The sequence below is a fragment of the Molothrus ater genome, chromosome 22 (genome assembly GCF_012460135.2).
Source record: "Molothrus ater isolate BHLD 08-10-18 breed brown headed cowbird chromosome 22, BPBGC_Mater_1.1, whole genome shotgun sequence".
Lineage (NCBI taxonomy): Eukaryota > Metazoa > Chordata > Aves > Passeriformes > Icteridae > Molothrus > Molothrus ater.
In genome coordinates this window covers 7,097,429-7,115,344 of record NC_050499.2, presented here as the reverse complement: position 1 = coordinate 7,115,344, position 17,916 = coordinate 7,097,429, and positions in this window count along the sequence as shown.

Below are 17,916 nucleotides of genomic sequence, written 5' to 3'. Positions count from 1 at the left end.
CCTGACTCTCCAGGAAATTCCTTGCTGCTCAAAGAGGAGTTTCCAGCCCGTGGCTGGGCCCTGTTGGGGCAGGAGATGATTTTCTGTCCTGGTGGAACAGAAATCCCTGGGGCTGCAGCATCCCCTCATCCTCCTGTGCCCCAAACCAGGAGCAGACTGCAAGAGCTGTCCCATGCAATAAAGGCTTTTTCCCCTACTCCTCCATCCCTGCCAGCCACAGCTGCTGGCTCAGTGCTCCAGTGAAGCAGCAATGAATTTTTAATGCTGTTTGACCAAAGGAACTCCCAGGAATGTTTCATGACCTGTTCTGCAGTTTCAGGTGGGGTTTGTTCTCCCTGTGAGCAGCACTGGGCAGCTGCTGTGAAAACAGGGGGTTTGGCCTTGGTTTGGGTGTTTTTTCTCCAAGCCTCCTGTCTCGTTTAGAGTTCAGGCCAGAAAAGCTGCAAACACCCCCCAGATCACACCTGGCTCAGCTCCTGAGCCTTCCCGTGCATGTGCTGCAGCCGGAGGCTCTGGAGCTCCCTGGCAGGACTGTAGATGGTGCTGGAGCACCAGAGGGAGAGGAGGGAACAGCGCGGGCACAGAACCCAGCCCGAGCATCCTCTGCCAGCTCTTCTGGGCACAGTGGGACTCACCAGGCTGCTCCTCCAGCCCGGGGCTGCTGCTGGGCCGGTTCAGGGCATCTCCCCTCCCGGAACCTGCCACAAACGGAACCTTTTCAGGGTGAAACGGAGATGAGAAGTTCAGGGGTGTGAGTGCCAGGGCAGGGACAGCTCCCAGCGCAGCTCCTGGAGGATTTTCCTGCTCATCTCCCACTGCAGAGCAGCCCCCACCCCCTGCCTCTCTCCCGGGGTAATTTCCCGGGAAATGATTATGGAGCTGAGAAGGCAATTTCAGGAAAACTGGGAGGAATTGCATGGAGGCACTGCTATCACCTGCTACAACAATCTCTCTGAAAAGCAGCTGGCACGGCGTGAGGGAGAGGCGATTTCCAGGCCATTCCCTGCAGGGGTGATGCCAGCGTCCCCAGGGCAGGGAACGGGCACGCTGCTCCTCAGAGGGCACAGCAAGAATGTCCTGACCCCTCTGACACCACGACGGTGGTGGGGACACCTCCGCGCCCACCCTGAGCAGGCACTGTCACCTCCCACCTGGCACAGGCGAGGGGCAGGGATCTGATGCCTCCCCTCTGGTTGTGTCTCTGCAGAGCCAGGAGAGGGCTGGGCCCTGGGTTCTCATCCATCAGCCAATAAAGAGGGAATTTAGGGATGGCAGGGATGAAATGTTTTCATTCTCTGTGCCATGTTCCAGCACAAAGATATCCCCAGGGATTTATTCTCGGAGATGAGTCAAAGAAGAAGAATAATTGTTACAGGGAAATTAATTTATGCTCTTTTTCCTCCCGTTTCCAAACAGTTTATTTGTCACTTGTCAGCTGAACCTTTGCCCTCGCAAGCTGCTGAGGACCCAAATCCCAGGAACGGAGAAGGAAAATGTTTGTCAGGAGGCTGGATGGCATTTCTGCTTTGTCGTACCCTCAGTCCCTGCGTTGAAACCGGAGCTTTTAACCGCGGGGGGGTCACCCTGGGGCGACATTTGCCACCTCGAGAGGGAGCAGAGCGGGGCTGTGGCTCACGGCCAGCCCAGACAGTGACACAGGGGCCACTCGCCCTCCTCCCAGCCCGCATGAAGTCACAGCTGATGTCACCGGGGCTGGCGGGTCCCTGCGGCATCACCGGCTGAGGGAGCAGCCTCCTTTTTATCCCAATTTCCCAGCCACATTTCCCTTCTCTCCTTCCCCATTTCTGGGAACTTGAGAGGTTCAGGCTCCCCAAAACGCCTAATCCTGAAGATTTCTCAAAGACTCCCTTCTAATGCATAACCCTCGCTTTTAATTTTTAATTTAGTTTAATTTAATTTTTAATTCTTATGGAATTTAAGGAGTTTTCCCCATTTCTGAGGTACTTGAGAGGTTCAGACTCCCCAGAACACCTGATCCCAAAGACTTCTCTCTAATGTATAACCCTCCCTTTTTCATTTTTAATTCTTATGGAATTTAGGGGGTTTTTCCCCATTTCTGAGGTACTTGAGAGGTTCAGACTCCCCTGAACACCTGATACCAGAGATTCCCCTCTCATGTATAACCCTCCCTTTTCTTTTTTAATTTTATGGAATTTAGGGGTTTTCTTCCCCATTGTTTCTTTCATCTCTCAATGTCTAATTTCGTTCATCAGCAAACCCAAAGTTTATTTGTAAACGCAAATCTCTTTTTCCATTCATCAATCAGTGGAATGCTTCCCATTGTTTCTTTTCTCTCCCAGTGCTGGTTTTATCCACCAGCAGACCCAGAGCTGGTTTGGAAAGACAAATCTGCCATTCCTCTTATTTGGGACAGAAATCGAGGTTTCCTCAGGCAGCAGCAGAGTTTTCCTGCTCTCAGTTCCTGGGTGCACCCTCCTGGATCCCAACTTTCTTCCCTCCAAAAGCACAAAGCCTTGGCCAGTGCTGCTCACCACAAACATCTGCCTCCGAGCTCCCTCCCACAGCCTCATTATGGATCCTAATTAAATAATTGCACATTTGCATTCTCTGTAATTACAGCCACTGCTGATGTAAATAAATACGCCGCCTGCAATTACAAAGTTATGAAAAGCCATTAGAAAATATGGATTTGGTCAAGGAGAAAATCACTTCAGGGAGCTGCCCCTGGTCCCCTTCAGACCCCGACACCTCCTTTGGCACCAGGAACCCCCTTCCCACCTGGAATTCTCTGCATTTCCCCAGGCTACAAAGGGAAACACCTTTAATGCATCTTGGCAGAGAAGTAACTCCCCTTGTGCCAGCATTTACCAGCAACAGTGCTGCAAGGCACAACATTCGGGGGAGCAAAGGTCCAAACCAGCCTTTCCTTATTTACTTCCTCCCATAAATTCACACGGGGGAGTTCCTCAGCACTTTAAAGCAGCAGCCTCGATATTTCCCTGAGGGATCACCTGAACCTCAAAAAGAAAAAAACCAGTTCCACATTTCTCTTTCTGTTTCATTTCTGCAGCAGTTTGGGAATGATCGCAGCCTTTCCCGGGCACGCAGCTTCCTGCAGCTCTGAATGCTCAGGTTTGCAAAGCAGCCGACTGGAAAAAGGAAAAAAGAAAAATAAAAGGGATTTTATTTAGGAAGTGCCTGAATGGGAGAACAACGATCCTGAGCCCTGGGACTGTGTCAGCCCTTGTGGCCAGCAGAGCTTTTGTGGGGTGCTGAGGAGGTGCTTGGCTTGACAGAGCTGCTACCTGAGACTCAAAAATACCACGTTTCAGGAGGTTCTGCAACCCAAATGCTTTTCCTTTTCTTTCTTCTTTTCTCTTTTCTTTCTTCCTTTCTCTTTTCTTCTTTTCTCCTTTTCTTTCTTTTCTTTTCTTCTTTTCTCCTTTTCTTTCTTTTCTTTCTTCTTTTCTCCTTTTCTTTCTTTTCTTTTCTTCTTTTCTCCTTTTCTTTCTTTTCTTTCTTCTTTTCTCCTTTTCTTTCTTTTCTTTCTTCTTTTCTCCTTTTCTTTCTTTTCTTTCTTTTCTCCTTTTCTTTCTTCCTTTCTCTTTTCTTCCTTCTTTTCTCCTTTTCTTTCTTTCTTCCTTTCTCTTTTCTTCTTTTCTTTCTTCTTTTCTCTTTTCTTCTTTTCTTTCTTCCTTTCTCTTTTCTTTTCTTCTTTTCTCTCTCCTCTCCTCTCAGCCATAAAGCCCACAAGAGGCCACGCTGACACACGTACATCGAACGGGCTGCAGTTTCCAACTCATTAATTCGTTTTTTCCAGCAGCTGGAGCCGTGCAGGGCTCAGGGCAATGGCTCAGCCCGGCTCACCCAGCTGTGAATCCTCGTTAAACGCCGATGGAGCCGCAGGCAGCGCTGCCTGGCCAGCCCAGAACGGGGAATTTTGGCTGCTGTGAACCCCCCGTGTCGCTATAAAACACCAATAACGCGACGTGGACACGCAGCTCTCCCAAGGTAAAAAGAGAATTTTTAATTTCTGACTCCAACATTTACAGATTTCCAAAAGTGACAGTGGGTTGGAGGGTGACAGTGCCACCTCTCAATGACACTGCACAAACCAACAGCCCATCCAATTTCTCTTCTCCAATAAAAGAATGCAAAACAATGAGTTATTTACAGAAAGTGTGGGAGAAAGTTCGTTACAAGAATGTAAACATCAAGAGGCTTAAAAGAACGTAAAAAAATAAATAAAATAAATAATAAACACATAAATAATAAATAAACAGGACGACAGGGTCTTAGGGGGATCTGTGGGCTCTTGTTGCTTTAGGACATGAAATAAAACCACGTGGACACTGGAATCTCCAAGGTAAAAAAGAAAGAGGTTTAATTTCTGACTCCAACATTTATAGATGTCCAAAACTGACAGTGGATTGGAGGGTGACAGTGCCACCTCTCAATGACACTGCACAAACCAACAGCCCATCAAATTTCTCCTCCTCTAGAAAAGAATGCCAGACAATCAGTTATTTACAGAAAACGTGTGAGAAAGTTCTTTACAAGAATGCAAACATCAGAAGGCTTAGAAGAACTTAAAAAAATATTAATAATAAATGTAGAAATAATAAATAAATAAACAGGACAACAGGGTCTTTGGGGGATCTGTGGGCTCTTGTTGCTTTAGGACATGAAATAAAACCACGTGGACACTGGTTTCCCTTTAAAAGTCAAATCTGATCCCTCCTGGGCAAGGTGGAATGTCACAGACACATTTTATGAAAAATCCTTTTGGCAGGGTTTTTTCTCCTGCGAAGCCTCAGATGAAAAGAAAAACAAGAATTATCTGCTGCTGTGGAATGCAACAGGTGCATCTGGGATTGGGCTCATGTGGTTGTTTCTGATTAATGGCCAATCACAGCCCAGCTGGCTCGGACTCTCTGGTCAGTCACAAGATTTTATTCTCATTCCATTCCTTTCTATCCCTTTCAAGCCTTCTGATGAAATCCTTTCTTCTATTCTTTCAGTATCATTTTAATATATCATTTTCTTTTAATATAATATATATCATAAAATAATAAATCAGCCTTCTGAAACACGGAGCCGAGATTCTCATCTCTTCCCTATCCTGGGACCCTCAAACAGCAGCACAGTGCAGAGCTGATTTACCCCGTTCACCCTGCACAGAAAGCAGAGCTCCCACCCTTCCTGCAGCAGGGCGATGTTTTTAACCCACTGTACGCCCTTGGGCAGCCCCTCAGGAGCCGCCCCTGTCCCAAAGCAAGCCCAGCTCCCACCCCAAAGCGGCCTCCAGAGCTGCCTGCCAGGCTTTCCTCAGAGCAGCTTTATTGCTTCCTCATTTCAGAGGTGATGATCTAATGAGTCATTAAAGACAAACAAGAAACAGGAGAAAGCGTTTGACTTAGCACTTCTTCTTCCCAAAAAATCCTGTAACTGCAGAATTTTAAGCAGAGCGAGCCAGAGCAATTTTAATAATATTAAGCTTAAATTGACAGCGAAAAGGGTGAATACAAAAGAGTAACAAAAACCCAAATATATATAAACCATAAGGCTTTGTGAAAAGAAGATGATTAAGCTTTCAAAGTTATACATTGAAAATCGAGGCAGCGCTGGGAGCGAGGGCTTGTTCTTCCCTCCCATGGCAGCGCAGAACAAAGGCTGCAATAATTCAGATAAAGGGATTTGCTGCCTTCTGGTTTCCATGTCCAGCTCGGGTGTGCCCTGTGCCCCTGGGCACGTGTGGCATCACAATTGTCACCTTCTTCAGCCAGGGAAAGCAGGAGCTGTGCAAGCAGAGCCCAGCTCCGAGAGCCTTGGCTGCTCTCCCTCAGCCCCAGGCAGAAACTGCAGATTTGCAGTGAAAATAAACAAAAATAAACGAGCAGTTTTACCGTGCAAATTCACCTGAAGGTCCCTGCACAGGTTCCCTGCGTTAATTGCCATTGTTAATAAGTGTCGTTGTTAATTGTCATTGTTAATTGTGGTTGTTGCAGCCCTGCAAACCAGAGCCAGGCTGTCACCGGGGCTGGCATTCCCCAGCAGCAGCAGCAGAGGCTGCGGAGCACAGGGGATGCTGAGGGGCAGGGCTGGAGCAGCAGCCCCCAAAAGCTCCCTGGGGGTGGATTCTTGTTCCTCAGCTCTGCCCTGACACTCGCTTTGCCAAGCTGGACAGAGAAAAGCATCTCCACACCCAGAAGAGCCTTTTGGCCCCTGGTTTCATTTCCAGAGCATCTCCACACCCAGAAGAGCCTTTTGGCCCCTGGTTTCATTTCCAGAGCATCTCCACACCCAGAAGAGCCTTTTGGCCCCTGGTTTCATTTCCAGAGCATCTCCACACCCAGAAGAGCCTTTTGGCCCCTGGTTTCACTTCCAGAGCATCTCCACACCCAGAAGAGCCTTTTGGCCCCTGGTTTAGGACAAAGCCCAGCATTTCCCGGGGCCAAGCCCAGCCTGCAGGAGCTGCTGGCACCACTCCCTCCCCAGCCCCTGAGCTGTGCCTGTGAAATGGCTCTATTGGTCATTACTGGTTAATGATGGCGTTCCTGCTAATTGCAGCTCCTGCAGTGCCTCTGTCGCTTCTCTCCAGGTGAGGGTTGATAAAGTGTCACCTCCTGTTTGACAGCCTAACAGGTTTGCAGTTGTTTTGTTTGTTTGTTGGTTTGTTAAAGGATGGTGGAGGGATTGAAAGAGCAGAGTGAGGCTGTGGTGTTCCTGTCCCCTCCTCAAAAGTGTCACCTGTCCCTTTGACCACACTGGGGCACTTTGGGGTGACGCTGCCCTGAGAGGCTGCAGGACACAGGGTGGCAAGAGAGCAACTGAGATTTGGCAAATGAACGGTAAATAATTAAGGATATGACTCCTACAGGGCTGATTTTTCACTGTCACATAAACAACAGCAACAGCAACAACAATAACAGGCCAATATTGCCAGATACCAGGGGGATTAAACATCAACTTAATACTTAGCAAGGTTAGGATTAAACAGAAATAACAGCTTTATGATTAGAGCCTGAAACTGCCGCTGATAATGACTGATTATGCTCCTGCAGAGGAAGAATTACAAGTACTTAAGGACAAATAACCCTCCCAAAGTTGCTGGCAGCCTAAAGCTGAGAAGCAGAGCCATAAATCGTCTGTGTAATGGGGCTGGAGCTCTGTGGACAGAGCAGGGAGGTGAGGGAGGATGGCAGTGGTTTCCAGGAGATAAAACACTTGCTTGTCTCCATGTCACCGCCACCAAAGTGCTGGGGAGGAGTTAAACTGAGCAAAAAAGATGAAAAAAAATCTTCTCAAGTCCTCTCTGCGTGAGATTTGGAGCCCTTGTGGCAGAGCCCTTGTTTTGTGTGAAATGATTTTATCTGGAGCTTGGCAGTGTCTGGCTGCAGTTTCCAGCCCATTAGGTTGGTGTTCCTGGAGCTCCTCAGCTCCTCTGGGCTCCTCTCCACGGGCTGGGCTCCCCTGGGTTTGTTCCTCCCAGCTGGGGTGCAGCAGCAAGGCAGGGACAGCACATCTGTGCCCTTGGGCAGAGCTGGGGATGGGCAGAGAGACAATCCTGGGGTGCCAGGGCAGTGACTGTGGTACCAGGGCAGTAACTGTGGGATTAAAGCAATAACTGCGGTGCCAGGGCAGTGACTGTGGTGCCAGGGCAGTGACTGTGGTGCCAGGGCAGTAACTGTGGTGCCAGGGCAGTGACTGTGGTACCAGGGCAATAACTGTGGTACTAAAGCAAAAACTGTGGTGCCAGGGCAGTGACTGTGGTTGGTACCAGGGCAGTAACTGTGGTGCCAGGGCAGTAACTGTGGTATTAAAGCAATAACTGTGGTGCCAGGGCAGTGACTGTGGTTGGTACCAGGGCAGTAACTGTGGTGCCAGGGCAGTAACTGTGGTATTAAAGCAATAACTGTGGTGCCAGGGCAGTAACTGTGGGATTAAAGCAATAACTGTGGTGCCAGGGCAGTAACTGTGGTGCCAGGGCAGTAACTGTGGTGCCAGGGCAGTAACTGTGGTGCCAGGGCAGTGACTGTGGTGCCAGGGCAGTAACTGTGGTGCCAGGGCTGTGACTGTGGTGCCAGGGCAGTGACTGTGGTGCCAAGGCCAGAAGGGAAGCTCCATGCCAGGCTGGTGAGCAGGAGAAGCTCTTTCTCCACTTGCTGGTGGCTCCCAGCTCAGGATTTTCCAGCTTTCCTGCAGCCACGTTTCCTTTCCCCTGCCTGCCTCTCCCTGCCTGATTTACTGCCCCCACGACAGTCTGGCCACGGAGCTCGGCTCGTCTGGCTCCAGCTGGCTGCTGCCCCTTGGAGAGCGTCCCTCAGGCCTGTCCCTGTCCCCTCCTCCTGCCCAGCCCCTCCTGACCCTTCCCAGCCCTGCTGCTCCCTGCTCCGGGGAAGGAGGGCACAGGAGCTGGGATGGATGGGCTCTGCCTGCAGGGCTGTGTGCTCCAAAACCCCCTGAGCCTGGCACAAACCCAGCCTGGGGGCTCTGATTCGCGAGGCCTCCAGGAGCAGCTCTCCCTGAGCTGATCAAACGAGAAGAGGAGGAATTCAGTCTTCAATTAATCTTGCCCTGTCCTCGCCGAGCAGCCTGTGCTGCTGAACTGATCCACAGCAATTTGCCAGGAGCCAGCAGGGAGAGGGGAGCAAGCTGGGACAGAGGCAGCTCGGATGTTTTGCCTAAACATCAACAAGAAGCCAAGGAGAAAAAAGTCCAGGTTGTGACTAAACAGTTTTTATTTTAAAGTTGATTTTTTACTCGCCATGACATTAGTAGCTGTTAGGAGTTATTTTATAAGGATCAACACCTCTGACATTCATCTGTGACCTCTAAATTTATGTTGGTCCTGAAGCTTGGCCAGCCCAAGCCCAGGTGAGGGGGAAGGAAGGTCAGTGGTGCCCGAGAGAACACTCAGGTGTGATGCCCAGTGAGGGGCAGAAAGTTTGGCCAAAAAACCAAACAGCACTGCCAGTGTGGGGTGAAAATGGTGCTGAGCCCCCTCATTTGAGACCATGGAGTGCCTCCTGCACCTCTGGGTGGCTTCCCAGCTTGGGGCACTGGCTTTGGGCAGGGGCAAAAAAAATGGGTTATTCCTGGTGGATCCATCAGGGACACAATAATGGGTCATTCCTGGTGGATCCACCAGGGACACAATAATGGGTTATTCTCCATGGATCCAGCAGGGCACTGGGTTTGGGCAGGGGCACAATAAGGGGTTATTCCCCATGAATCCATCAGGGGCACAATAATGGGTTATTCCTGGTGAATCCATCAGGGACACAATAAGGGGTTATTCTCCATGGATTCAGCAGGGCACTGGGTTTGGGCAATGACACAATAATGGGTTATTCCTGGTGGATCCAGCAGGGCACTGGGTTTGGGCAATGACACAATAATGGGTTATTCCTGGTGGGTTTGGGCAATGACACAATAATGGGTCATTTTTGGTTTGCTTTGCTGGGGCCACCAAAGGCAATGAAAAGGAATTTATAGGAAATATAGACTGGGCTGCTGTCAGCTGGGCTAATGAGGTTACACAGCTGCCTGGGGATGGGGTGGTGCTGCCAGTGCCATGGGATGAGGGGACTGGAATTAATCGGAGCCCACAGGGCCCAGTGTCTCCCTGTATGGATTCGATTTCTTTGATCTTTGTCAGCAGCGAGGATCGATTTATTAAAAATGATGCAGAGCAAAAGCCCTTTTTCTCATTTACTGCAGCTGCATCCCACCAGGCTGGGTGAAAACAGCTCCCTGATCCCTGGAAAGTGCCCTGCTGGAACTTTGCTTTTGGAATTTGTACCAGTTTGGGGTGGACTAGCCAGAAACCCACGAAGGACAGTTTTCTTTCCCCACTCCTGGATTACCCTGGATAATCTGAATGCTTTCAAGCTGAGAAATAAAATGACCAAGACAAACATCCCTCCACAAGCCTGAGAGCTGAGCTCTGCTGTTTAATTACTCTGCAGATGTACAGGGTCTTTTCTGTATTTAATGACCCCCGTGTGCCAAGCAGGAGCAAGGTCAGCCCTTGTGCTTTGAGAAGAGCTCTCCCAGAGGAGCTGCCAGCAATTCCTCCCCTGTCAAGAGCCAGCATCCCCATGCAGCTGGGTGAAGAGTTCTCCCTCCTGCCTACACAGCCAGGTAAACGTGGGCTGGCAATTAAAGTCCGGATTTCAAACTCTGAACGAGTTTGCCTTTGATTGCCGTGCGTCAGTCGCAGAGCACATCATGTTTATTCATGATCTGCCTCCCAGCCTCGGGCTCAGGGGAGCTGCTGCTCCCTCCACACCCAGGGGAGCTCCTGGGCAGAGCCTGGGCTCCCTTTGGGCAGCTGGGAGCAGCCAGGCTGGGCTGGCACAGCAGAGAGCCCTGCATGGAGCAGCCTGGCCCCTGGAGGGTTCCCTGCCCATGTGTTGGGATCTCTGGCTGCTCACAGGGACCCTGGGAAATGTTCAAAGTCTCTTTTCCCAGCCCGGCGCTTGATGGAGGAGTCAGGGCTCCTCATTTCTCGATCTCAAGGTTGTTCATTGTTTCTTATCTATAAAATTCGTTCTCCTGTCCTGCCGAGGTCCATCCAGCAGGACAGACAGAGGGACACTGGTGCTATCTTTTTGTACTAAAAACTACCTGTACAATATTTACCATAACTTCCCAATACCCATCACCTGTGTTAGACACTGAGCTTCTACTCTAAACCAATCCCAAAGTGCCACCATCCCAGCAGAAGATGGAGGCCAAGAAGAAGAAGAAGGAGAAAGGCTGGACATGCCCAGTTCCCTCCATCTTGCCCCCTGAACCCCCATACCAGAAACTCCAAAATCTATTTTCCACCCTGTGATAACTTCACTATTATTCTTCACTATTATTGTGGCTTGCAGATCTTCATCCAAGGTTGGTAACTTGCTCCATGGGTCATAATCAAACCCACAGGGGTTCTGGGCTCTGTGCCAGGGTCTCTGAGCCCCCTGACAGGGGTCCTGGCAGTCCAGGACAGCCAGAGGGATGTCCTGGCTTCCCACACCCATGGAAAGGGTGCAGCTGGAAATATTTAATGCCCTTCCACCCCAAACCTTCCCGTGGGTCCATATTTCACACAGCACCTTCTCTGTGCCCCTGCTGCCCGGGCTGTGGGATGCAGCTCCTGCTCTGCACACCCACTGCCCTTCATCCTCCCCAAAAGGGGAATATTTCCCACAGTGCCCAGCCAGAGCTGTTCCAAAGCCCAGCCCAGCAGAGCTGGACATTTGCTCTTGGTTATAAACATGTGGTGGAACAGAAACCTGCACAATTGAACAGCCCTGGGCTCTCCTTCCCAGGCAATTTCCTTTCACAGGCTGCTGGTGGAAATTACCCAGGGCAGCCATGGGAAATCAGAGCCTGGACTGATCACAGCCTTGTCTTTCATTCATATTTATACATTTGGCTTCATTTCCTGGCTGCTTTTCCATGCATGTGTTTGCTGCAAGGCCCGGGCACCCCAGGTTAGGCATTTTCCACACCACAATTCCCAGGCTGGGCAGAGCCTTGCCTTGCACTGGGAATTTTTGCTCTGCTGCTCTTTGCACGTGGGGATGAACATCCAGACACTCAAATAACACCCAACAACCACCAGCACAGAGGCCAGGGTGAGATCCATGGATTTCTCCAATATTCTTTAGAGCTGGTGTGAAACAAAAAATAAAACCAGTTTGTGTGAAGGTCTGTGACAAGGCCTGAGTGCCACAGGCTGAGCTGTGCCTCACTCACTGCTCTGGGAATATTGGAAATGGAACATTCTCAATGGCTGGAAACCTTCTCCACCTCAAGGGCTCTCCCCAGGTGGAACAACATCCTGCAAGCTTTTGCTAAGAGATTTCAGAGATCCCTCATTTCATACAAATCTCAATTGTCGGAACATTTCTGAGCCATGGGAACCAATAGTGGATTTAATTCAGATTTAATTCTGGTCTTGGTGCAGCCACAGATTCTGCCCCTTGGGAGGGGATGAAGGAGCACCTGGGAAGATTTTTTCCCCTAATCAAACCTTAGTCCTGATTCTCATTTGTGAGATATCTGGTATTTTGTGTGTAGGTCTGATGCAGTCCTTTACACCTGTACATCACCCTCAAGCAATGCCCAGCAGAAAATCCACATTCTGCTCCTTTCCCACCTTTGTGATTTGGAGAGCCAGAGGAACAAAAGATATATTTATTGTTTTTCTTTCTCTGCAGGCTTGAATCCTAATCCTTATTCTCCCAAGATCCACAGAGCCCACAATAAGGAGATATCACCTCTTCTCTCAAAAAATGAGGAAGAGATTTATCACTGAGGAGGTTTCTGAGCTGTCTGGCAACACACGGAGAGATTTAGGAAGTTTTATTTTATTGTGACACAGAGAGCCCCAATCCTGGGCTGGGAGGATCCTGAGAGCGCAGCCCAAGGTGAAGCAGTGGACTGGGACTCGATCTGGGCAGTCCCAGAAAAGTCCTCTGAAAACCTCCCATGCCTTATTTTAATAACACACAAAAAAGTTATAATTTCTGTCATTTGAATTTCAAATCCAACAGAAAGATCTACCTGATGCTTCTATTTTAAAATGCAATTCTTTCTTCTCTTTTCTTTTCAACTCCTTTGCAGAACCAAACATCATGTTTCATCTCCAAGCACTGAGATTAAAAAAAGCCAAAACAATTAGTGGGGAGCTGATGAAGGTGACAGGGTCATAATTAGTGCTGTTCCTCTCCAGCATGTGTTTATCATGCTAACAGAACAAGTCACTCACAGCGCCAGAGTCATGAGCTGCAGGAGCACACATGCCTTGTGCAGCTCTCACACTGCTGGCGCTGCTCTGCAGGGGGAAAAAAGCCCAAATTTAATGTTTCAAAGTCAGCTAGAGAGGTAAACAAACAGGCACGGTTTGGATGCTGCTGGTGGCTGAGCTAAGCTGGCTTTGCACAGCTCCCAGATTGCCTCTGTTTGGTGTTTTGAGGGTGGTCCCTGCCGGGATGGGAGCAGCCCTGGTGATAATTCTGGGATGTTCCGAAAGGAAATGGGTTTGTAGCAGCAGAGACTCTGCAGCATCCTGCACAGAGAATCCAGCAGGGCACTGGGTTTGGGTTTTGTGAGCACAGGGAGCAGGAGGAGCTGGAGGCAAATCCCCCAGCAGCCCCACACCAAACTGGGGGAAATCTGTGTCATTAAATACTCCTAAAGAACCCTTTGTAAACCCCTCCTTTCCACCCTCCTCACTCAAACACTGCGTGCTCCTCGCAGGATTTTACAGGGAATTGAATAAATTAAAATTGGATAAATTCAAATGGAATAAATTCTCCCTAAAACAATTTTGTCTTCCTGAATCCACAGCTGAAAATGAGCAGCAATCACCCGGGGAAGGCGTCCCTGTGAGAGTCCCTTGCTAATGAGTTCTTAAGTGATTAGTTCCCTTCCCATCCTTCCCTAAACCTCTGCATTTTCCCCCGGTGTTGGAAAGTCAGCTGGAGAAAAAGCAACAGTTGGTAAAACTCTTATTGAGGACGGGCAAACAAATGTCCAGGAGGAGCAGAGCCAGTGGGAAAAGGGAATTGTGGAAGCTGTGGAACGAGCTTTACATGGAATGTGACGTCTCCCTCTGAAATGAGATTAAAAATGGGGTGATTTTGGATGATTTTGAAGAGATAGTGACATCTCTGCTTCAAGATCCACCAGCCCTGCACTGAGAGGCCAAGGGAAAGCTCTCCCTGCCCTACCCATCCTGCACTTCAGTGCCACATCCCAGTGGCAAACCTGAGAGCCACTCCCAAACTGCATTTCCATGGCTGAATCCTCCCTTTTGCTGGGTGCTTCTGCACTTGTTTGGCAGAAATCTGCAGGAGAATGCCCTGGGCCACCAGAAATGGCTTTAAACCAGCCTGGCTCCATCTGCCCACTGCAGGATGGCTCCACATCACGGAAATGATAATTAACACAGGGCCATGATAATTAACACAGGGCCACGACTGCCTTAACGAGTGGGTGGCTGTCACTGCTGGCCCCTGGTGAATGAAAAGTGCAGTTCTGGAGCCCTGATCTGAGAGGAAAGTGATTAATTGAGCTCATTGGCACCTGCCTCCCAAGCACACTTTGCATTGGGGATTTCTTGCTGGGATACTTGGGTAAATTTTAGCGCAAGAAAAGTGGGAATAGGGTTCCCAAACCCTCAGAGCAGGCATTTGCATTGCTCAGCCTTATGGGGATTTCTTGCTGCCACAGGTGGGCACATTTTAGTGCAAGAAAAGTGGGAATTGGGCGTCTCATCTGCCACCAAATGACAGCAGAGCTGGGGCAACCCCAGCCGCTCTCTGCCTGGTGTTTGCATGGGCTTGTTTGGGGCAGGAGCAGGGGATGCTCCCGGCTCTTGGTGCAGGAGCAGAGACTCAAGGCAGGACACGGTGCTGGGGCATTCCAGAGCTGATCCCAGCCAGGAACAGGCAGATCCTGCTGGATTTGCTGCCCACAGAGCCTCGTTTGCCAGAGCCCTTCTGTTCCTGCCACCTGCCACGCTGGGAAGGCTCTTTGGAAATCCCAGTGGGATGGGGATCAATACTGGGATCAATGCTGGGATCAATGCTGGGATTGATGGGGCTGTCTGACAGCCAGGGGGGCTCAGGACAAAGCAGGGATGGGGGTTTGGTTAATCAGGCAGCAGAAGAGGTGACAGGCAGGGAAAACCCCTGGATGGACCCTGCAAAAGCATCTCCTGCTCCCCGAATTCCAGCCCAGCAGCCAGACAAGAGCCCTGCCAATTCCCACAGCTCTGCCAGCAGCTCCTAAAGATAGAGCTTTCCTGTGTGTTGGGTCAATAAACAGCAGCCTGTTATCACATTTATTTGCTGATTGAATCTAAATTACAAGTGAGCTGCGAGCTGCAGAATGGCTCTGTGGAATTAGCAGCTCAATCCTGCTCCTTTCTAATAAGGATTCTGATTGCAGCAGTGATACATCCTGCAGGCTCCACGGGTAAGCCCGAAATGAATTCAAAATAAAAGGGAAAAACGAGAGTGGAGATAATCTGCAAGTGTTGATTTGCCTTTTAAACCCGATTTGCCAACTCCTGAAGCAGCCCTTTGCTGGCAGTGGAGGAAGCAGTGAGCTGGAACGCTCCTGAGAAGACGTTTTGTCCCTAAATAAGCTGGGTTTAAAGGTTTAACTGGGCAAAACTCTGGGAAAAGCCAGGCCTGGGGGCTGCCAGGGCCCTGAGTCAGCTGCTGTCCCCTGGGCAGAGCTGCTCATCAGGCATGCAGAGCTGACCTTTGCTGTTTTATTGCTGAGCTGCTCCTCCGGGAGGGCTCAGGCAGCAGGTGAGCTCTGGGCAAACACAGGTGAGGCTCCTCCTGAACTTTGCACAGCTTCCCACAGGAGAGCTGAGCCAGGGACGAGCATCCCGGCCCTGTAACCCCTTCAGGGGTGCCCTGGTGAGAAGAAAATGCTGTAAATCCAACCCCATTTTCCCCCTTTTGCCCGTGGTTATTGGGAGGAGGTTTCCTCTGAAAAAAGCTCCTTCAAACACAGATCCACCATAGGTGGCTTTTCTCTCCTCGAGGATGAAACAGGTAGGGAAAAAAAAGCACAATTTGTGGAATTTGCTTTGAATTTCCCACCCTCAGATCCTGAGCACAGACTTTTCCCCAGGCTTCCTCAGCACAGCAAAGTGCCCCATGGATAAAAATCTATTCCAACCCCAAGCAGAGGAGCTAACAGGAGAGAAAGAAGTGCCAAGTTCACCTCCCTGCCTGTGACAATCCAAAGATGTAATTTCCATGACAGTTTTCCTCCCTAATTAGAAGCGTAATTAAAAATTACACTTGGGGAAAAAGGAAAAAAGGAAAAAAAGAGCAGTTTGTGCTTTCCCACCCCACCCATTTAAGGGAACAAAATCCTTTTGAGGATTGCTCTAAAAGCAAGATTGAGTCCTTTGGAAACAGAGCGAGCTGAACACTGGGGAATTCACCTCTCACTGTGCCCACTGTGGTTTGGGAGGGAAAGCAGGGGAAGGACATTAGCTCTGTGTCAAACCTTGCCCTTGTTTGCCTTTTTCCTCTTTTTATTGCCCAGAATTCCCCCGGGCACAGGGTAATTTCCTCTCAGAGCACAGCCCTCATTAGACACTCAAAAACTCAACGGTGAGGGCACAAAGTGCAGGGAATGAGGCAATTTCTGCTGCTCTTTGGCAATTTGGGAGCGTCAGGACACTGAACCCAGTGGGGTTGGTGTCAGTGGTAAATGCAGGGAGGTTTTGGGCAGAAATGCGGGGAGGGCACCTGAAATGGAGCTGAAATCAAACATCTGCACTGCAGGCAAATATCTAAAGTCAAGGAATTTGAATTTTCAAACCTAGCCTTCCTCCTCTCCACCCTGTGTAAACCATAACGATGGAACACCCCTGATGAGACGCTTCAGAATTTTTATTGATTCCTGCCTCCTGTGCGATGGTTTTACCAAAAACCACACGAACCAAGGATGGAAAACTCAGACTTCAGGCAGTGAAAGAGCCCATGAGCGCTCACCCTTCCACAGGAGCAGCCCCATTTCTGTGATGACAGGCAGAGCTGCAGAACACTCGGCTAATTACACGGTGAGGGTAATTATTGGTATAAAACCGACGTTAAAGGCAGATGAAAAGTGCTGGTGTCGTTTTTAAGGCTCAGAGTTACAGGGCTCAGAAATGTCAAGTCAAAATTTCGGTTTGAAACACAATTCCCAGCCTTTTTTTTTTTGCGTGTGTGGTTTTTGATCTAATGGCAAGCTGGAAGCCTGCAGTCAGAGAAATCTCATTTCCAGAGGAAAGCTCTCAGATTTTATGGATCCTGTTCCTCCTTCACAAGGGCACATCCGAACCACCCCTGGTCTGGATGTTTGTTTGGAATTATTTGGGAATTAAGGGAGGGGTTTTTTTGAATTATTTGGTTTAAAGGGGAAACCATGCTGTTGTGTGCAGTTATCAGCTCTGCCTGGAGCAGCCTGGGCCAGTGCAAGGTGTTCCTGCTCGTGGTAAATTGGAATAAGATGATTTTTAAGGTTCTCCCCTACCAAAATCATCCTGGGATTCCCCATTGTTATGAAGTCCTGCCTGTCCCTGCTCCCGTTCAGGCACACAGGTGGGTCAGGGCTGCCTGTGCCTCCAGCAGGCTGACAGAAAGAACTCTCCATATTAGTGTAAATTACACTTAATTAGTAAAAGACAGTAAACCTTTGCTATGGGCAAAGAGATACAAGATGGGATGCAACCACACTCACCAGGGCCATCTGCTGAGAGCCAGCCCTGCTCTAAAGACTCCATGCCTTGATTATGCAAATCAGGGCGATTATTCCATCCTCAAGACTGCGGCAAGATAATTAGCCAGCAATAAATCACCCCAACTCCAGCGGCTGCAAATGAATTTTCGGCTTTATGGCCATCATTGCAATTGGATGGTGGTGATGAAGTGAGCAGGAGAGAGGACATCAGGCCCCAGAGACCCCTCCTGCTGCTGGGGAGGGGAATTGGAATGGTTTGGCTTTGCTCAGCCTGCCAGGAGGCTGCAGAGGGTTCACTGGCAGGAAAAAAAAGAAATATATATATATATAAATAGATAAAATATATTATATATAATATATAGATATATTACACATAATAATTATATATAATAAAATATAAAAAATTATACTGAAATATATAAAATATATAATAGGAAAATATATAATATAAAAATATTATATATATATATATATATATATATATATATATATAAAATAATAATAGATAATTTTCTATATATTTTCGGCATCTCTATAAATACAATTTTCACCTGCCCACCACGCTGGGTTCTGCTGGGTCAGGCCCTATAAATATATATATAATATATATTAAAATATATATAATATATGTAAAATATATGAAATATGTTATATTTATATATATATATATATATATAT